General features: G+C 35.9%; 1 pseudogene across 1 annotated transcript; it reads right to left on the minus strand.

Annotated features, from left to right (window-relative positions):
* Positions 1–21,067: 21,067 nt before the first annotated feature.
* On the minus strand, positions 21,068–22,160 carry LOC309855111 (monocyte to macrophage differentiation factor pseudogene; annotated as a pseudogene). The gene has a single exon. The product of its transcript is annotated as a monocyte to macrophage differentiation factor pseudogene (transcript).
* Positions 22,161–22,454: the final 294 nt, after the last annotated feature.

Genomic DNA, 22,454 nt, shown 5'->3' on the forward strand with positions numbered 1-22,454 from the left:
GTTGGGTGGGGCGCCTGGTGGCTCAGTGGGTTAAAGCCTCTGCCTTAGGCTCGGGTCATGATCCCAGGGTCCTGGGATGGAGCCCCACATTGGGCTCTCTGCTTGGTGGGGAGCCTGCTTCCCCCTCTCTCTCTGCCTGTCTCTCTGCCTACTTGTGATCTCTGTCTGTCAAATAAATAAATAAATAAATCTTAAAAAAGAAAAAAGAAAAAAGTTGTTGGGTAACCAGAGAGAGAAAGAGAGAGAGAAGTCTTACAATTATTTCCCAACTCCACTTTCTAATCTCTTGATTCTTTATATTGTCCAATATTTCTTTTAACTTATTGTTATTTTTTTTTACAAGTGGGTAGGACTTGATAGAATTTTCTGCATTGATTGGAGTGTTGGAAAAAGAGACAAGGAGGGTCATAGGAAACCTGATAAGTCAATAATAAAAAATAAAATAAAATTCAACTTATTTTAGGCTTTCTCAACTAAAGAGCTTGCTCTAGTCATGGAAAGACAAACAAACAGAAAAACAAATCCCAAAGAATTTTGGCCTAAGATGTTAAGGCACTTTCTATCTAGCAATTGTTTGCAGTTGGAAGAATGTCAATTTAAAAAGATGAAACCTTTTAGTCTCTAGTGTCAAGATTCTATAATAAACTGATTATGCTTGCAATAAGGTGTTACTTGAAATTCATTCACAAATGACTTGCACAATGTACATTTACACACCTGTAAATTATTTAATATATCCTTATTTTCTGAAGTATTAAAAAATCAACACATACACACATACATACATTTCCTAAAAGACAATCTGATTTCTCCTCCTCACATTTACTGTGTCTGGAAGAACAGCATTTTTCAAAAATGAAAAGTTCAAGAGACACACTTAATGAAGGGAACGATAGCTCAATTAAATACAACACAGAAAAATGACTGCTTAATATAAATAAATGAAACCAGATTCCATTTGCACTTCAGACACCGGTATGAAGCATTATTTTCTGAATTGATTTTATTGAAAACTGCCAGGAGCAATTTCTCAATGAAGTATTATATTCTGACAGTATTTACTTCTCACTATATTTTCACCAAACCTTAATGGTATCAGACGTGGATCTCCTGACCTAAGAACATTTTTAAGTAATCAAATATTAATATCTCTTTAAGTTAGAATTTTCTAAACAATATTTAGTTACCTAAAAAGTAAAATGAGGTTAAAGTATAGTTAAGCCTTGTAAGGAGTCTATAGAGTACCTTGGTTAGGAAAAAAGTGAAAACTATTGCTTTCCTCGGTTTTAGGCAAATTGAGTGAAATTACGAGTCAATAAACAATGTACTCAATACATAAGTCTTATTCTTGAAACAAATTGAGTATTCTCTTGAGTATTTAAAAGGCTCTTTCAAGAATAACCTTCCAAAATAATACCCCTTCTTTTCTTTTATTGCTTAAGATGGGTCCTATTAGAATTTCTCCAGGTAGACACGTTCCTAGCATTTTGCACAAAAGACACCAGAACATCCTGGGGAATAAAGTAAAAAGCACGATTAAGTTGGGAGACAAAGGCTCATTAAAGAACTCATTTGAAGAAATGGCATCTCTACTCTATTACACACAAATTGCTTCTAGGCACTAAATAAGCTCCCTCTGTGTGAAAAAAAGTAAATCAGTCATGTTGATTTTGTGAACATTTATCTTTAGTTCTTTAGTGCAATTAGAGAAACTAAGAAGGCTGCCCTACTTAGGATGAAAGGCATGAAAAATGTCTCCTCTTCTCCTTTTTCATAAATTAGAATGTATTTAAGTGAAGTAGGACAAACAATCTCTTACCATGTTTTGTAGTAGTTATCTTCAGCTCTCCTTCCAAAGGAAAATTTGAGTGGTGTAAAATTTTTAATGCCACATGTGAATTCTCAGAATGTTAAACCTGTTAGTCTTTATATTAATACTACCTAAAAAGTGATCATTTTCAATATCTTACCTATTTATCAAATTAATCCTATCTTAGGGATATGGAGACATGGTGAACAAAACATGCAGGGCCTTGATAAAATGAGGAAAATAACTATTGAGGAATTTATTTACTCTGATGAGCAAAGCATATAAGTGTATGGGCAAATGACCACATTTGTTTGGTGATGTTTAATTATGGAGCCAAATATTTAGCCATGAATTTTCAGTGGTAATGATGCTCCTTTTAAATGGGAAATAAAGTAATGTAGCCAGTCATGGTTCTATGACAAGATCAGAAGACAGATTCTATGTTCAGGGATAGTAATACCATTTGGAAAAAAAAAATATTGTACTTTATTTTAGATTGCAAAGATAAGTTCAATTAAAATGGAAACCTAGGGGCGCCTGGGTGGCTCAGTGGGTTAAAGCCTCTGCCTTTAGCTCAGGTCGTGATCTCAGGGTCCTGGGATAGAGCCCCGTGTGGGGCTCTCTGCTCAGCAGGGAGCCTGCTTCCCCCTCCTCTCTCTCCTTCTCTCTCTGCCTGCCCCTCTGCCTACTTGTGATCTCTGTCAAATAAATAAATAAACATTAAAAAAATATGGAAATCTAACTCAATGTCCCACCTACTCTTAGACTTGATATTTGGCTTCAAGTGAGAAACATAACAAACAAATTAGGATTGTGGTAGTACATGAAAATATGTAATGACATAAACAGTGTATTTTGTTTCTGCCAGGTAGCATTAAGTCACTACACAACAATACAGCAGAGAATTGTGTTGACAGACAGTAATGGAAAGTATCCAAATTTGGTTCTGTGTTTTTATTGCAAAAAATTTACTTTAAACAGTGAATTACTATTCCAGTGAATTATTTCCCTTGAGATTTCTCCTTTGGTGCTAAGTGTTTGAGGAAATCAACTTTTCAGAAATGAAGCCCCAAACTCACCCAGTGCTAAGATTTTGGGTCACTCTCTTAAAACAGAATGTAGGACTTTAACACTTGGAAAGAGCTATAAATTCATGGATTTGTTCTAATTTTCAGATTATGATACTGTAAATTGGCAATTCAGGGGATATTTTGCTCTTGAATTTAAATCTTTGTTAGGTGTGGTTTTGAGTTCTGTTATATTTATGTTACCATATAGAAGTTCTCCAAAATTCTTATTGAATTTTTTGAAAATATTAGCTATGGCTTACCACCAAATGCAAAGACAAAAACAAAAACAAAACCCAGAATATTTAATCCAGGCCTGAGTCCTATGGAAAGCAAATCTAAAACAAACTGGAAAAACAGTGATCTTATTAAATAGCTGAAATGCCTGACCAATTCTATTATGATCTTTTAGGTCCTACATTATAACATTAATGAAGCATATATGAAAAGGGATAGATTAAATATTTCAAATTAAAGGCATTATGTTAAAAATCAAGAGGTAAGATTTTCAAAATATGTTGGTCATTATCAAAAACATAACTGAAGGGGTGCCTGGGTGGTTCAGTGGGTTAAAGCCTCTGCCTTCAGCTCAGGTCATGGTCTTAGGGTCTTAAGGGTCTCCGGGTCTGTGCTCATTTGGGAACCTGCCTTCCCCTATCCCTCTGCCTGTCTCTCTGCCTACTTGTGATCTCTGTCTGTGAAATAAGTAAATAAAATCTTAAAAAAAAAATAACTGAAGTCCATAAAGTGCCACATTAAAACAGGATTGCTTTCAGTGTCTGACACAAAGTAAATGGCCACTGATAATTGTCAAATGGTTTTTTGCATTTGATGTTGTATTTGATGATGATGTATTTGATGTTGCTATAAAATACTAAGTATGTACAGTAGAGTCTAGAATTTCAACCCACAAAGGATTGAGGGGAAAAAAGCTCTAGTCTGGTGAATCGAAAAGGTGGAATATTTGGCAGAAAAATCAAAGCTCCTCAGAGAGCTCAACAAATATTTAAGGAGCATATGTCATGAATTTAGGATTTGATTATGAATGATAGAGATTGAAAAGGGGTAAATGGTGTGGCTCTTACTGTGGTTCTATTTGTAGCTGAGCCAGTTTCCATGAATACAGTTACCTTCCAGATGGAATCCTCTGGGACTGACCAATAATGAAATCGTCACTGGCATTATGGAAAGAGCAGAGACATAAATAGCAGATTGTCTGAATTTGACTCTATTTCTTAAGTTGATTCATCATTCTGAACTCATCTTTATTAACTGTGGAATGTGGACAATAATGTTATAATGCAATGTTATTTAAAATAAGGTAATAAATTATGAATAAATGGTCTGTATCTATAGTAATCACCCCCAAACCACTGTGGATGGAGTTTTGAATAAGTAAGGGACTTCAGAAGATTTTGGAGGTAATGGAAAACGGCAGACACCACTGACTGCTGCAGAATGAAATGAAATATAAAGAACTATATGATTTCCTTCCATACATTTGATGCTATATATAAACATTAGTCTTCAAAAAAAAAAAAAACAGGATACTTAAAAAGTAATTTTTACCATGATCCTACTGTTAGAGATAGTTATTTTTCATCCATCCCCAGAAGGTAGTCACTTCTTGTCTCCTTCACTGCAGGAGATGTTGTTACAAATCCCTAAAGGAGGCTAATAAGGAATAAAAGCCACTCATTTTATTCTTTATCACTAAAAACAAAAGGTTACTAAGAAGAGATGTGTGGAAATGAAGGACTGTGTGCAGAATGGGGCAAGGGGCACATCGGTTGTACGAAACTAAGTATATCATCTATTCCTGCAGAACAAATAATTCCAATACTCACACTTACTACCTCACACTTCTTGTGGGTCAGGAATCTAGGAACAAGCTTAACTAGGTGATCTGCTTCATGGTCTTTCACAAAACTACAATCAAGGTGTTAGCGCAGGGTCTGAAGTCACATCAGAAGGCACAGCTGAAGAAGGACCCTCTTCCAAACTCATTCAGGTGTTATTGATACCATTCAGTTTCCCATGTGTGCTGTGGCCCCAAGAACCTCATCGTCTCCCTGACAACAGTCAGCCTCTCACACAGCTTGTGTCGTGAAACCATGCAAGGAAAGAAGGCAATGGTGAGAGTCCAAAGAAATCTAAGTCACTGTCTTTTGTAAGCTTGAGTTTCCAAAATAAATTTCAGTTGGTCATATTGCATAATTGTTTTTTTCTATATTCCTGGATAAGGTTTTCTAGTATTTGCTGAGAATATTGTTTTTATATTAATAAGGTATATGGGTCTGTAGTGTTCATGTTTAAGGATCTGTGTCTGGCTTTGGAATCAGCATAATGCAGGATGAGTGGGGATGTGTTCCCTTTCTGTTTTTCAGAAGACTTAGCGAAGAATTAGTGATAGTTCTTAAACTTTTGGTAGTATCCACCAGTGGAGCCATTTGGTTTTGGGATTATCTTTGTGAGAAAGTTTTTGGCTAGTAATTCAATCTCCTTGCTTGTTATTGGTCTATTCAGATTTTCTATTTATTCTTTTTTATTTTTTTAAAGATTATTTATTTACTTATTTGACAAAGATCACAAGCAGATAGACAGGCAGAGAGAGAGGAGGAAGCAGGTTCCCTGCAGAGCAGAGAGCCCGATGCGGGGCTCAATCCCAGGACCCTGAGATCATGTTAGTTTTCCAAGGTACCATGGATTGGGAAGAAGGGGATGAGAATATGGTGATTTAAAGTGTCACAAAATTTTCTATTCTTACTAAGATTTGGGCATTTACTTAAAGAAATATCTGTGGATTGGTGCAAGCTTTTGGTTCATTTCAGAGTTTTGAAAAAGTTGATTCTGACAATCATTGCCAGTTTCTCTTTGCTTTTGTGAAGGAGAGAATTTTTAGAGGTTCTTACTCTGTCATTCCTGATCACATCTCAGTAAGTTTATTTTAAGTAAACTTACCTTCTATGTCTAATGTGCATCATTATTTTATATTGCCATGCTTTTATGCATTTTATTTGGTTATTCATTCTTGAAAGAGGGCCATTTTATTCTTACCTGCTAAAATAAAATACAGAAATATTAAAAAGTAAGCTGCCTTACTTTTTTTCTTGGTGTTTTTAGCATTGTAAGGTAAAATGTTAAGCTGGCTGTCTGGATGAATTTATTTTAAATTATCATTTCAGTCGATTTCCTGACTCAGTGGTTGTGAGTTATAGGTTTTAGGACTGGGTGGTATTGAGCGTTTTACAACCTCATGAAGGGAATACTGTTTTTTTTTTATTTAATACCTATTTTTATAAAAATAACTATATTTCCAGATGAAGAAATAGTAGGAAGAGAAACCTAGAAACCTTGTTTTACATGTGTGAAAATCTCTGTAATATATAGCTTAATAGAACGCAGTGTAATTCTAGTATTTGTGTTTGTATTTAATCTTTTGAAATATGTTGTTTCTGGTTGAGATATTATGAAGAATATCTTCTTTAAAAAGATACTTAAGTACAGGAAGAAATATTTTAATAGACTTTTTTTCTTGAAATTAAAAAAAAATTTTAAAATTTCTTTTCAGTGTACCAGAATTCATTGTTTATGCACCACACCCAGTGCTCCATGCAATCCGTGCCTTCCATAATACCCACCACCTGGCTCACCCAACCTCCCACCCCCGCCCCTTCAAAACCCTCAGATTGTTTTTCAGAGTCCATAGTCTCTCATAGTTCATCTCCCTCTCCAGTTTCCCTCAACTCCCTTCTCCTCTCCATCTCCCCATGTCCTCCGTGCTATTTGTTATGCTCCACAAATAAGTTAAACCATATGATAATTGACTCTCTCTGCTTGACTTATTAGACAGACTTTTTAATTCACTTTGCTTATTCTTATTTGATACTAGAACAAAACCATACATGGGGCACCTGAGTGGCTCAGTCAGTTAAGCATCTGTCTTTGGCTCAGTTCATGACCCCAGGGTCCTGGGCTTGAGCCCCACATGGTGCAACCTGCTCAGTGGGGAGACTGCTTCTCCCTCTTCTCTCTCTAAAAGAAATAAATAAAATCTTTAAAAAACCCCCACAAAATTATACATGTGTAGTTTCTTAAATGCTAATTGTAATGTGAACAGGCAAACACGTCAATATATTTTTGGTGTTCCTTTACATTAAAATATACTGGGTTATCCTGAATTGTGAATGGTAATTTTTACCCAATTATGATCTGTGACATCCTGCACTGGACATTTAGCAAGTATTGGTTAACTCTGTTAAAAGCCCCCCAAAATAACTACCCATCTCATCATGACCATTATGGTCATTCAAATTGCATATCTGGCACACATTTTCTTGAAAACAAAGTGCAACTGTCACTTGTATAAATCAACTTTAGTTTGAGAGCTTTAAATATTGGGAAGCTCTCAAACTAAAGTTGGTTCCAGACCCACAATAAATTGAATAATGCAATAAAGTGAGTCAAATGATTTTTTTTTGTTTCTTAGTGTACATAAAATTTATTTTATTCTACACTATAGTTTATTAAGATGCCATTATTAAAAAGTACATTATTGCTAAAAAATGCTAACCATCAACTGAGCTTTAAGTGAATCATAATTTTTTTGCTGGGGGAGGTTCTTGTCTCAAAGTTGACTGATGAGGATAGTGGTTGCTGGAGGTTGAGGTGGTTGTGGTAATTTCTTAAGATAAGACAACAATGAAGTTGACCCCATAATTTGACTCTTTCTTTCTTAAACAATTTATCTGTATCTTAGGATGCAGTTTGATAGCATTTTACCCACAGTAGAACTTTTTTCAAAGTTGGACTCAATCTTCACAAACCCTGATGCTGCTTTATCAAGTGAGCTTATGTAATATTCTAAATCCTTTGCTGAAATTTTAAGTCTTTCTAGCATCTTCACCAGAAGTAGATTCCATCTCAAAAAATCACTTTCTCTGTTTTTCCATAAGAGTCAAATCCTTATCCATTCAAGTTTTTTTTTTTAAGATTTTATTTATTTATTTGAGAGAGAGTGCACAAACCATGGGGATGGGCCAAGCGAGTGGGAGAAGCAGACTCCCTGCTAAGCAGGGGGACGGATGTGGGGCTCGATCCCACAACCCTGGGATCATGACCTGAGCTGAAGGTAGACACTTAGCTGACTGAGCTACCTATGTGTCCCTATCCATTCAAGTTTTATCACAAGTTTGCAGCAATTCACATATCTTCAGGCTCCACTTATAATTTGAGTTCTCTTGCTCTGTCTACCACATCTGCAGTTACTACCTCTGCTGAAGTCTTGAACCCCTCAAAGTCATCCATGAGGTGTGGAATCAAGTTTTCCCAATTCCTGTTAATGTGGATATTTTGACTTCTTCCCATGAATCAAAAACATTCTTAATGGCATCTGGAATGTTGAGTTCTTCCTAGAAAGTTTTCAATTTACTTTGCCCAGATCCATCCGAAGAATCACTATGTAATGTCAGCTAAAGCCTTATTAAGTCTATTTCTTAAATAATAAGACTTAAGATACAAAATTGTTCCTTGATCTATGGACTTCAGAATGAATGTTGCGTTAGCAGGCATGAAAACAACACTTATCTCATTGTACATCTCCTTCAGAGCTCTTGAGTAACCAGAGGGATTGTCAATGGACAGTAATATTTTCAAAGGAAACTTCTTTTTTCTGAGCATCATTTCTCAATAGTGGGCTTAAAATATTGAGTAAGTCTTGTTATAAAAACAAGTGTGTCATCATTTAGGCTTTGTCTTTCCATTTGTAAAGCACACAGATAATGCATAATTGTTAGCCCTAGGATTTTTGGAGTTCTGGATTAGGCTTTGGTTTAAGAGAATTCTGTGGCTAATTTTCTATTCATACCGCTCAGCCTTTCTCCATATCAGCAAGAAGCCTGCTTTACTTTCTTACCATTCATGTGTTTATTGGGATAATGCTTTTATTTCTTCAAGAACTTTTCCTCTGTAGTCACAACTTGGGCTAACTGATGCAAGAACAGTCAGCTTTCAGCCTGTTTTGGCTTTCAACATTCCTTCCTCACTAAGCTTAATTATTTCTAGCTTTTAATAAAGTGATAGATGTGAGATGTTTTTTCTTTCCCTTGAACACGTAGAGGCCATTGTAGGCTTATTCACTGGCTAAACGTCAATATCGTTGTGTCTTAGGGAATAGGGAGGGTCAGGAAAGGAGGAGAGATTGGGAACTGCTGGTTGGTGGAGCAGTCAGAACACACACAACATGCATCAAAATTTGCTGTCTTATGCGGGTTCACTCATGACATTCCCAAGCAATTACCACAGTAACATCAAAGATCACAGATCACAGATCACCATGAAAATATAATAATAAAAAAGCTTGAAATGCTTTGAGAATTATCAAAATGTGATGTATAGACATGAAGTGAGCAACTGCTCTTGGAAAAATGACACTGATAGATTTGCTAGATGCAGACTTGCCACAAACTTTCAATGTGTAAAAAAGCAATATCTGCAAAGTACAATAAAGCAAAATGCAATAAAATGAGGCATGTCTATTTTTTTGCTATTATTACAAAAAAAAGTTTTGAGATCATAGATCCTCTGAACATGTCTCAGGTTGGCTTTTCATTTTGTTGATTGTTTCCCTTTCTGTGCGGAAGCTTTTTAGTTGGATGCAGTCCCTCTTGTCTATTTTTGCTTTTGTTGCCTGTACTTTTTGTGTTATATCCAAGAAATCATTGCCAAGACCAGTGACAAGAGGCTTTTCCTGTATGTTTTCTTCTAGGAGATTTATGGTATCAGGTCTTAGATTTAAGTCTGTAATCCATTTTTATTTAATTTTTGTGTATAGTATAAGGTAAAGGTTCAATTGGGAAAAGAAACTGAACAGATATTTCTTCAAAGAGATAAAAATAGTTAACAGGGTTATGAAAATGAGATCAATGTCACAAATCACCATGAAATCAAAATAAAACTACGAGACATCACCTACACTTACAAGAATGGCTATTTTTTTTTTAAGATTTTATTTATTTATTTGAGAGAGACAAAGATAGTGACAGAGAGCACAAGTGGGGAGGAGAGGGAGAAGCAGTGAGCTCGACGTGGGACTCAATCTCAGGACCCTGGGATCATGACCTGAACTGAAGGCAGACTCTTAACCAACTAAGCTACCCGGCACCCTAAGAATGGCTATTATTTAAAGAAGACAAAGTGTTGGTAAAGATGTAGGGAAAAGAGAATCCTTGTGTACTGTTGGTGAGAATGTAAATTGGTGCTACCACTATGGAAAGCATTATGGAGGCTCCTAAAAAACTTAAAACTACAACTACCATACAATTCAGCAACTCCACTTCTGCTTGAATCAAAAGGAACTGAAATAGGAATCTTAAAGAGATCTCTGCACTGCCACATTCATTTCAGCATTATTTATGATAGCCAAGATATGGAAATAATCTAAATGCCCACCAACAGACCTGTACCCCTGGGGATAAAAATATATGTTTATAAAAAAAAATAAAAAATTAATAAATGCCCACCAAGAGATGAATAGATAAATAAAATATGGTATATACATAGAATGAAGTATTATTCAGCCTTAAAAGAGAAAGAAACCCTGCCATTGTGACAATGGATGAACCTGAAGGTACTAAGCTAAGTGAAATGAGCTAGACACAGGACAGATAATACATGATACTACTTATATAAGAAATATAAAATAGGAGTGCCTGGGTGGCTCAGTGGGTTAAAGCCTCTGCCTACAGCTCAGGTCATGATCTCAGAGTCCTGGGATTGAGCCCCGCATTGGGCTCTCTGCTCAGCAGGGAGCCTGCTTCCTCCTCTCTCTCTGCCTGCCTCTCTGCCTACTTGTGATCTCTGTCTGTCAAATAAATAAATAAAATCTTTAAAATAAAAAAAGAAATATAAAATAGTCAAACTCATAGAATCAGAGAGTAGGATAGTGATTGCCAGGATCTGAGGAGAGAGTAAAATGGAGAGGTATTATTTAAAGGGTACAAAATTCTAGCTGTACAAGGTAAATAAGTAGAATTCTACTGTACATTCTAATGCTTATAGTTAGCAATAGTGTGTTGTATGATGAAAAACTGCCCTCTTAGATTTTAAGTTAAGTGTTCTTATCACAAGAAATAATAAAGGAAACAGGAGGAAACTTTTGGAAGTAAGAAATATGTTTATGACATCTAGTTGTATACATTAAAATGGATAGTCTTTTGTATGTCAATCATTCCCTCAATAAGTTGGCCTAAAAAATATGTCTCAGGGAATGGAAAATGATTACTTAAATGAGAGAACAGTAGAAGAATCTGCCTTCTCTAATATATTAGATCAAGTACTTATAGGTAGAATACTATATCTAGATGGTACATTGGTCATATTTGGGTCAGCTCATTTTATTCCTACTTTTATAATTACAGAGCACTCAAATTAAACACATATTACTGAAATACAGTCATTGAAATGGCTAAAAAAGGAAATACAAATATTTCTCTTACAGGAAAATCAAAAGGATCCACCTGAATAAGGATTAATATTTAAAGTCTCTGAGCATCAGAGAGAAGATATCAAAATTGGCTTAATCTGTGTTCTAACAGGCAGGATTTTTTTTAAAAAGATTTTATTTATTTTTTGGACAGAGAGAGAGATATCACAAGTAGGCAGAGATAACAGGCAGGATTTTGTGTGTGTATATAAAGTTTAAGAGTTGGCCTTAGGACAAGTGATACTGTAAGATCCCTAATCACTTCTGGTCAGAGCCATTTCACAAGGGACTGAAGAAGGTAAAGTAACACTACTTGATAAACTAATGATGTATCAAATGTCAGCTAATTGAACATTAAAGAAAAAAAAAAAGAAAGTAAGAAAAAGAAGAAGAAGAAGCCAAAGGGAAAAGTACAAGTTAGAGCAAGTGCCTCCTAGTAAAAGACACAAAGAACAAGTAGAAACAAAATAACACTGAATAGATGGTGTTTACCTACCAACATTTATAAATACCAAAATTTATTTGGTAAAGTAATAACGTAGTACTTTAGGACAGCTCAAGAAATTTTGCCATGCTGGTAAAGCCAAAACTCTATACTTATTCTGCCAATTAGTCCCTATTGGCCTCAAAGAACTTACCAGGTTCAAACATCTTATGAAGGGTTTATCATTCCACAATGCTGTCATAAATTCAGGTTGATGACAAGGACATTAAAGGTCAACTTGTTCAACCCCCGGATTTTATAGATAAAGAAAATGAGGTCCTTGGAGATTAAGTAGCTCAACGTATTTCAAATCAGGACTAGAACTCAGGTATCTTTATTATTTGATACAGAAGCTTTAGTTGTATATCATCCAAGACTCCTCAAATGGAAAGTATTTCTAATCTATTTAAACAGAATTTTTTAAATGGTGAAAATTTTACAAAATGACATTTTTACTGCACCTGACTCAACGATGTCAAAAGCTGATGGACTGTGAGAATATTAAGTTAATTAACAGGGAAGACTTTGGATTATGTTGAATGACTTACACTATCATAACATAAATAAGTTTGTATTTTTTGAACTGAAATCAAGAGTATTTACTCTTTTTTTTTTGACCAGTCTTTTAATCCAATAAAAATAAATATACTTCTATTTCCAGAGTTGGATTCTGCTGCTATTTTACTAGGGTTTGAAAACTGATTCTACACCTACCAGATATGTAGTCTTGGGTAAGGCATTTAATTAATTCGTACCTCACCTACCACGTCTCTAAAATGGGACTAATGATAGGTTGTGAAGGATAAATGAGTTAATATATGTTAAAGATTTAGTAGAGTGTCTAGTACATAATTATCACTATAAAATTAACAGCTATTTTTAAATTACAAGCATTGCTATTATCATTATATTTCATGCATTTTCTTTGAGAGAAAATAACATGCTTTTAAGATGCCCCTTAAGTTCCATATCATTTAATCCAGGCTAGGATGATCCAAATATGCACAAATTAGTATTCCAACTGGTCTCTTTTAGAATGTACTATAATTTTTCTGTGACTCTATTTCAGAAATCAAAACATGTTAAATACCCACTGGGAAGAATATGATAGGAATGTATGACACATATGATTGGAGTGGAAATTTATTTTATTTTTTTTATTGGTATGACATATTGTTATCCATTTAGTAAGTTTTTACACTCAGTATTCAACTTAAGGGTTGGTCTTTGTGAAACCAAGTAGGTCTGTGCTCTGTAAACTAATATTTGTATTTAAAAATATAGTTAATGTACAAATGTTGACAAGACTAGAAAATTGTCAGTTGCTTAAATTTAAGCTATATTTTGACAATATTTACATAAAGACCTTTAATCTATAGCAAAAATTCTAGATTACTATGCTAGCTTGTTACTTTTTTAATATATTCATGCTACCTATAAATTTTATTTTTAGTAATATAATTATTTGAACAGACATCTTATTTTCCCCAGTCCAGAAAACCTCAGTGAATTATCCAGAGAATTATAAAATTAGAAGAAATATCTCTTATTGTAATAAACCAAGAATAATAAAAGACATATCATAGTCTGTTTTTTTTTCCCCGTCAGATACAATTTAGACCATAGAGTCCTAGAGAATAGTATCAAATATTCTACTAGGGAAAAATTAATACCTCACAAATATTTAAGAATCCAGATGCAATAATTAAAAATTATATGTTAGAACAATAAAGACATAAGTAGCTATATAATGTACATAAGAAGTGGAACACTTCTAGGTATTGCCACAAACAACATTTTAGCACAAAGGAAAAAAATTGGATTTACAAATGTGTCATATTCATGTTTCTCATGGTCCCTTAGCTTCAACAATAACTCAACCAACCTATCTTTGAACTGTTCTGCTTTCAAGATGATTGAATCTTTGATTCATAACTTTGGAACCTTTTACATTTTTCAGGAGTAGTTCCAAGATGGAGAATTTGGATACATTTACTTAATGTTTAGCTTTGATATAAAAATGGCATAATGCAGAACATAGTCCAAGTTTACTACAAAGAGGCTTTTATTTCTTTAGGTGATGAAACTGCAGTTGACCCTTCAATATCATAGGTGTGAACTGCATGGGTTTACTTATTATATTCAGATTTTATAAAATAAATATATTAGAAAACTTTTTGAAGATTTGTGACAATTTGAGAGCTTGTTTGGAGGTTCTAGCAGGGAAGCGCAGCTACTCCTATACCCTTGACCTAAGAACAGTCCTATCCTCTATCGGAGAAGGTGGTCCTCTTCGACCCAATGCGCAGCTTCCGGAGGACGCACATGGAGCAGTGAGGGAGGAAGGGGACACCCGCGTAGCCAGCCAGATCAGCCGAATCAACCCTGGTGATCAATGGGGTGACTGATGTCGCAGCCAGGTCGCCCTCACATCCAAAGATTGTGACAATTTGAAAAAAAAAAAGCAAAAAACTCACAGATGAACTGTGTGTCCTCAAAATATTGAAGACATTATGGAAAAGTGAGATATGTCATGAATGTTTAAAATACATGTAGATATTAGTCTATTTTATCATTTACTACCAGAAAATATGTATAAGTCTATTCTAAAAAGTTAAAATTTGTAGGGTACCCGGGTGACTCAGTCGTTTAAGCTTCTGTCTCCTGTTCAGGGTCCTGGGATTGAGTCCCACATTGGGCTCCCTGCTCAGTGGAGAGTTTGCTTCTACTTTTCCCTCTGACACTTCCCTCTGTTCTGTTTTCTCTCTTTCTAACACACTCGCTTTCTCTCTCGAAATAAATAAAATCTTAAAAAAAATTAAAATTTGTCAAAACTTATACACACTAACACATACCATTTTTAGCCTAGAGAAAGGTAAAAAAAACACAAAAGATGCAGTGTTAAATCATAACTACATAAAACTAACTGTAGTAATACCGTATTACTGTAATAACTTCATATCTACTCCCTGTTGCTATTGCAGTGAGCTTAAGTGTTGGAAGATTTGGTCTAAAATTCCATGTGATTCTAGTTATCTTCACACGAGCAGTTTGTCTCTGGTAAATTGCGCATCAAAATAGAAGGGATCTCTTGTGGTTCTCGTGTATTTTTCATCATGTTTAGCACAATACCATAAACCTTGAGTAACACCCCGGGGTTCATGTGAAGTACTACTGCTGGTGCTGCAGGAACTCCAAAGAAGCAGCAGAGAAGAGTCATGACATTTCGAGAAAAAATATGGAATTGTTTGGTAGACCATAAATTGAGGTCAGGGGTTATGATTGCACACCATTTCAAGATAAATAAATTCAGCTTAAGGACAATTGTAAAAAAAAAAAAATCACAAAGCTAGTGCTTAAACTACACCAGCAGACATGACTATGTTGTACATTTAAAAAAATGTTTTAAAGATTTATTTATTTAGAGAGCATGTGTGCACGCACAAGTAGGGGGAAAGACAGAGGAAGAGGAAGAGAGAAACTCAAGTGCACTCTGATTTGAGTTTTAAAAGATACTATTTTTTTATTTGGCAGAGACGGGTGGGGGGAGAGAGCATGAGCAGGAGCGAGCAGCAGAGGGGGAAAAGCAGGCTCCCCAACAAGTAGGGAGCCTGATGTTGGGCTCTATGTGGGGCTCCATCCCAGGACCTATGGATCATGATCTGAGTCAAAGGCAGATGCTTAACCAACTGAGCCACCCAGGTACCCCAACAGTATTACACTTTTTGCAACATATCTTTTATCTTATACTGAAAATGCAGCTTTTATGTGAGTGCAGTATTGCTATAAGAAAGAAATACCTATAGACCCTAATGTAATTCAAGAAAAAGTCAAATCATTACATGGCAACTTAAAGTGAAAGTAAGTTGCATGATCTAAAGCTGGAGAATCTGATGCCAGTAAAGGATGGTTTGATAACTTTAGAAGAGTTTGGCATAAAAAATGTCAAGATAATAGAAGAAGCAACTTTTGCCCACCAAGAGACAGCATATGAGTTCCCAGACACCTTTAAGAAAATTATTGATGAGAAAGGATATCTGCCAAACAGGTTTTTCATGCAGAAGAAAGTGTCCTATTCTGAAAAAAAAAAAAAAGCCACAAATGTCATTTATTAGTAAGGAAGAAAAGCAAACACCAGGATGTAAGGCATGAAGAAACAGGCTAACTCTACTCTTTTGTGCAAGTATGGTTGGGTTTATGATCAGGATTGCCTTTATTTATGAGACTCTTAACTGCTGAGCCTTGAAGGAAAAGGATAACCCCCAGATATCAGTATTTTTATTGTACAAGAATTCCCCCCCCCCTTTTTTTTCTGGATTGGTTGCATTGATGCTTTGTCCCTGAAGTCAGGAAGTAAATCAGCAGTTAGTGACTGGCTCTTAAAGTTCTCTGGATATTGGACAATGCCCTTGGTCTCCGACTGCACCATGAGTTCAACAGTGAAGGTATCAAAATGGTCTACTTGCCCCCCGATGCAATGTATCTAATTCAGGATCTGGATCAGTGGGTCAAAAGGATCTTTAAAACTCTTTATAGTGGTACTCTATGGAAGGGATTGTAAATACTATGGAAGAGAACTTCCTTTAGGAGAGCATCATGTAAGTCTGGAAGAGTAACACCATTGAAGATTCCATCATTGCTAAAGAAAAAGCCGTCAAAATGACTAAACATGAAACAGTAAATTCCTGCTGGAGAAAACTGTCCAGATGTTGTGCATGACTTCAAATGATTTACAGAAGAGCCAAAAAAGGGAATGATGAAAGAGATTGTGGATATGGCAAAGAGGTGGGCATGAAGGGTTTTGAGAGATGGATCTTGCAGAACTTAAGAGTTAATAGACACTACCTTAGAAGAGTTAACAGACGACTTGATGGAGATGAGTGCTTTCAAAGGAGACAATGAGGAAGAAAATGTAGAATAAGCAGGGTCAGAAAATAAATGGATAAGAGATATTCTGGTAGAAGGGTTCCAATTATTCAAGAGGACTTCTGACTTCTTTAACAACGTGGACCCTTATAATATGGATACTGAAATTAAAGCTAATCGTGGAAGAGCAAAAAAGATCAGACAGAAATTAGGATGTATTTCCATAAAGTTACACTGAGTCTTCCTGCCTCTCTTGCCTGCCCTTCTACCTCCTCCACCTTTTCTGCCTCTGCCACTTGAGACAGCAAGACCAGTCCTTCCTCTTCCTCAGCCTACTCAATGTGAAGACTATAGGGATGAAGACCTCTATGATGATCCACTTCCATTTAAGGAATGATGAATTATCACCATACTGTGTAGTTAATAAACTTAACTGTTGTGTGGTGTGTATGTGTCTTCTGAAAGTCTAATAACTATGGCAAAAATGACATGAATTGTTTTTGTATTACTTTCATCATCATTGTTGCCTAAGAATTCATTGTGTAGAACATCATGTGCAAGACTTGTATGCAAGTGCGTAGCCTGTCCTTAGGTAGGCATAAGGTGAGTGATATTTCATATAAAATAAATGATGTGTTAGTTTTTTGCTATTTTATAACTTTGCTTCCAAATGAAATACATTACCATACTATATGCCTCTTTCTCTTGTAATTGGAGGAACTGGATATCACTCTGTCATCACAAGTAAGGGATTCTTTTAAAATGTAATAATGGGGCATCTGAGTCGCTCAGTCCATTGAATGTCTGTCTTTGGTCATGATCTCAGGGTCCTCAGATCAAGCCGTGAGTTGGGCTCCAGCTCAGTGAGATTCTTCCCTCTTCTTCCTCACCTTCTTCTTTTCCCCAACTCGTGCTTTCACTCTCTCAAATAAATAAATAAATAAATAGATAGATAAGTAGATAAATCTTTTAAAAAGGGAACATTGTTTCCAATATTGTACTACAGATATGACTGTAATACTCTATTCCATAAAAATTTTATAACAATTTATGCATTAGTGTATATAGGATAGGCTTCTGTGAGGCAATCAAATTGCTTACAATAAGCTACCACAATGTTGCCCAAGTGACTCAGTCGATTAAGCATCTGCGTTCAGCTCAGGTCATGATCCCAGGGTCCTGGGATTGAGTCCGCACCCTACTCCCTGCTCAGTGGGGAGTCTGCTTCTCCCTCGTCTGACTCTCCCTCTACTTGTGCCTTCTCTCTGACAAATAAATAAATAAATAAAATGTTTTTTAAAAAAGGTACCATGAACCAAGCATATTGCTGTTTCTTCATTATCAACACATAAATAATTATATCTATACATAAATGTGAATTTCTCTTTCGCTTTATTTTTTCATTTTTGATATCTAGTGTTAGTTGTGTGTAACATCTACAGTGTTTTGTATCTTATAAGACAATATTCATGTAGATACTGACAGACTTACCTTGTAACAGACAAGATGAACTTAGGGTATTGATAAATATAGTACAGTGTTGCAGATGTACTTTTATGGTTATCTGAATAACATTTTCTTTTCTCTGGCTTATTTTGTTGTAAGAATATGGTATGTAATCATATAACACACAAAATATTATTAGGTGATTGTATTTTTGATGAAGCTTCCAGTCAATAGTAGGCTTTTAGTAGTTAAGTTTTGGGGGAGTCAAAAGCTCTACTTGAACATTTGACTGTGTGGACAGTGGGTACCCCAACCCCTGTGTTTGTTTAAGGGTCAACTATACTATAGCAGTGACTGTCTAATAAAGGTGATAGGAGTCATAGCAGATTCATAATCCTTGATACAGCCTTCCTATTGAATTCTCTAGAAACTGACCATGAAACCATGAAGCTGAGGTCCATTTTACAAATGGCAAAACCTTCCAATTCTAAGACACTGCAGTGACAATAACAGACTGCTATCCTGCTCTTCTTATCAGAAAGACTCATAAAAATAAAAACTATTTCTAGTTACAGGCATTAAGTTTATCATGTATTTGTATGTCAGAAGACATTTTAGGTAAAAAAGCTATACGAGCAATTTTAATTTTTAATAAAGGAAAATCAGGAGAAGGGATCTGCTCTAAATCTATACCAATTTGGGGACATCTAAAAGTAACAAAGTAATAAAAAAATTTCACTTTCTATTCACTGTTCTCTTGATAAACCAATAATTAAGATTTAGCAGAAAATTAAGTTTAGGATTATAGAAAGAAGGCAATTGTCTAGACAGCTAGTTACTTTATTTTCTAAAACTAGGAGTTAATAAAAGGATTCCTCCTGCACTTTCCATTTCTTTTTACTCAAGAAATTTCTCTCCTGACTCCCATATAAGTTGCTTATTTAAAAGGATTTTTTTCTTAATGTTCTGTTAAGACTCCAAATGTCACACCTTTGTAGAATAAAAGTAATAGTTAAGAAGGTATCAGAAAGCCTGGATTATATAACACTTCTCTGAATTTTTTGGGTAACTTTGGACAACCATTTAAACTTTTTGGGCTTTAGCATTTGTCATTTATAAAGTAAGAAACTGATAAATTAGATAAATCAGTTTTAAAATGCAATATTTGTGCTTTTAACATAATATAAACTTTAAATTTCAAGGATAAAGTTCAACTTTTCAATTCAATTCAAATTCTTTAGTTTTTCTGAAGAATAAATTTGAGTGTGTAGGATTCTTAGTGAAGAGAATGAGTATAAAACCTTTACATTTTATTTCAGATTTTTAATTATTTTATCATGTTACATCATGTTCCAACAGGCTAGCCCCCTTTCCTAAGGGTAAAGTTCAGCTCTCAGACAAATTTATGATTTCTGTCAGTGATTTACATAATTTAGACTCATGGGGAGTTGAGGGGAAGTTGTTAATAACAGGCTTGTATTTTGTTCTCAACTTCAGAGATGACTGGGCAAAGGAATACCCAAGTCAGGTGTTTGTTTCCGTATGGATTGAAGGGACTTTTCTTAATCAGTCTACTGATTAACCAACATCTTATTTGGATGGTTATAGAATGTCAGTAAAAAGGTTAGGTCTGAGAGGGACATTTTCAGCCCAGTTAGAAATGCTTGACCTTGTGGAGATGGACCATAAAGTCAATACTCCATATTCGTTTCTTTAAGCTATTTCTTTGAAATGGAAAACCTGAAGGCCTACATGCCAAACAGCTATGGAGAATGAAAGAAGGATGTTTGAAACCTACCCTACCCATATGCAGTGCACCACTATTTCAGAGCCAAATATTTATGGAAAGGAGAGGTGGGCTTTTAGTTTCTAATGCATCATTTCAGCATGCACAATAGAATTAGTGTGTTTTCCTGAGGAAGCGTTCCCTAGTCCTTTCAGTCTAAGTTTATCTCAATATAAAATATGAATAGAAAGTCAATAGGAACACAACTTTTTGAAACTAATTTGAATTACACCTCCTTTCCTTAAGATACTAGCTTCACAATGCAAAAATTTGGTAAAAAAGAAGCTAAGCTAGTTTTTCTGAATTATTTGTAAAAAGAATGAGTCTATGTCACTGTTTCTGAAAGGATTATGACATTGCTTTCAGTATTTTTTCCCCCACTCCAAAAATGTTCTACCTAACCCTGCATATCCAGGTACTGGATACCTTACCTCATTATCTATGAGGTAAATTTGAGCTAGGAGAGATTTCAGATGATTTATATGCTAATCAGAATTCTCTTGAAAGCAAATAAAAAATAATAGAAAATGTGTGGTAGGGTTGTATAATAAAATCTTCAATATAAAGATCCTGAGCCTTCTTTCGATGTGCACTAAATAACAGAGCTAGTAAATTAGTGGTTGAAATGTTTCTGTCAATAAAATTGATGTTATTTCATACTACTTGTAGGAGGCTCACCTCTTTTTACAAATCAGAATAAGCAGTTAATTTGAACTTGTCAATGCAACAGAGTCTGTTGTAGTTCATTGATTCCTCTGATGATAGTAAAAGATGATTATATTTTTCATGGGTAGACATTTTGTATTTTAATAGTGTTATATATTTGTTATATATATGTTATATATTATATAGTGTTATATATATGTTATATATTTAATAATTTTATAGAAAAACACAAAAACCACCTTTGTTTTGTAGAAAGAAAACATATGTATATATATATTTTTTAAAGATTTTATTCATTTATTTGACAGAGATCACAAGTAGGCAGAGTGGCAGGTCGGGGGGCAGGGAAGCAGGCTTCCCACTGAGCAGAGAGCCCAATGTGGGGCTCGATCCCAGACTCTGGGATCATGACCTGAGCCAAAGGCAGAGGCCTTAACCCACTGAGCCACCCAGGCACCCCAGGGATGCATTTCTGATACCCATGAAACAGCGCACATCCTCTGTGAACCATTGGTTGTATGTCTGGATGCCTGCTGGATTGTAAATTGCTTGATGGTATGTTTTGTGTCCTGCATCCCTGCTTCTTCCAGGCCACAGTTTGTACATCATAAGGCCACCTGACAGGTTCGTGAACTTGCTCTGAAATGAGCAGAGGTGGGGACAATATGTTTTCTCAGCATACCTGGGCTGCGTCCTCTCTCTTCCATCGCTTATCTGCTGCCGCAACTCAGGAAGCATGTGTGCAGTCTCCTTCACACGTTCCCGCATTCCTTCACTCAGAAAATACTCATGGAATGCTTGACTGTAAAGCTCTCCAGATGTGAATGGGGAAGGGAAGCAGAGATGTAAAGTGATGTATTTGCATGCTTTCCTTTGTGTCGTTTTAAATTTTCAAGAGTCCTTGCCTATCACTTCGTTTTGGCTTCAGAGCCACAGCAGAGGTGACGGGAAGCAGGTGCTGTTAACTTCACATTGATGTCACCACCAAAGCTGGAGAAAACCCCATTGTGAGATAGAAGAAGAGCTCAACCACCTTATACTTTTCATGGTAGAGAAATACATAAATGGTTCCTCCAGCTGCCATGAGCCAGATAAACCAACGCATATGAGATGCCAGGGGTCCATGTTCACGGAGATTTAACCATGGAGCTTAAGAAGCAGCAATGAAGAAATAAATAACCATTCTATCACACATGTGAAAACAGTGCTCCACTGTCCTTAAGTGGCTTTTCTTCCACGACACAATGTGAAATAGTGTGGAAACGATGAAGAGGGTGCAGAGGCCCATCCCGTAAATCCACGCAGTGATCTTTTCCCAGCAGTCATCTGACAGCCGATGCAGGAGGGCACTGCCCACAATGGCCGGAACAATGAGGAATGCATGTGTGTAACAGTTAGCAGCATGTTCATAACAGGTTGGTTTGTAGCGGCCATTGGCTGGGGCCCGGTGGTTCATGAACCGCTGGAATCGATTCTTGAACCGCATTGATCCTCCGCTCCTCCTCGGGGGCCGGGAGCTCCGTCTCGTCAGCGCCAGCGGCAGGGCGCGTGGCCCTCATCGGCTTGGGCTGCTCCGGAGGCCGCCCGTGTGCCCGGCGGACCGCTCGGCAGGGCAAGGCTCCATATGTATATTTTTACAGTCCAATTTTATAATAGATATTTCTTGAAAACTTCAAAATACAAATGTGAAACCATTATTTAAAAGTTGTTGGCAAAGGCGTAATTGGTTGAGGACATTTATCTAGATCTTACAAAGTTTTTTTTTTTTTTAACCTTGAAGTCATCACAAAATACAGCATGGTTTCAGAATCTGATGAGTTTCTACTGAGTGTACTGCTGCGAGGGAT

The sequence above is a fragment of the Mustela nivalis genome (genome assembly GCF_964662115.1).
Source record: "Mustela nivalis genome assembly, chromosome: 20".
Taxonomy (NCBI): domain Eukaryota; kingdom Metazoa; phylum Chordata; class Mammalia; order Carnivora; family Mustelidae; genus Mustela; species Mustela nivalis.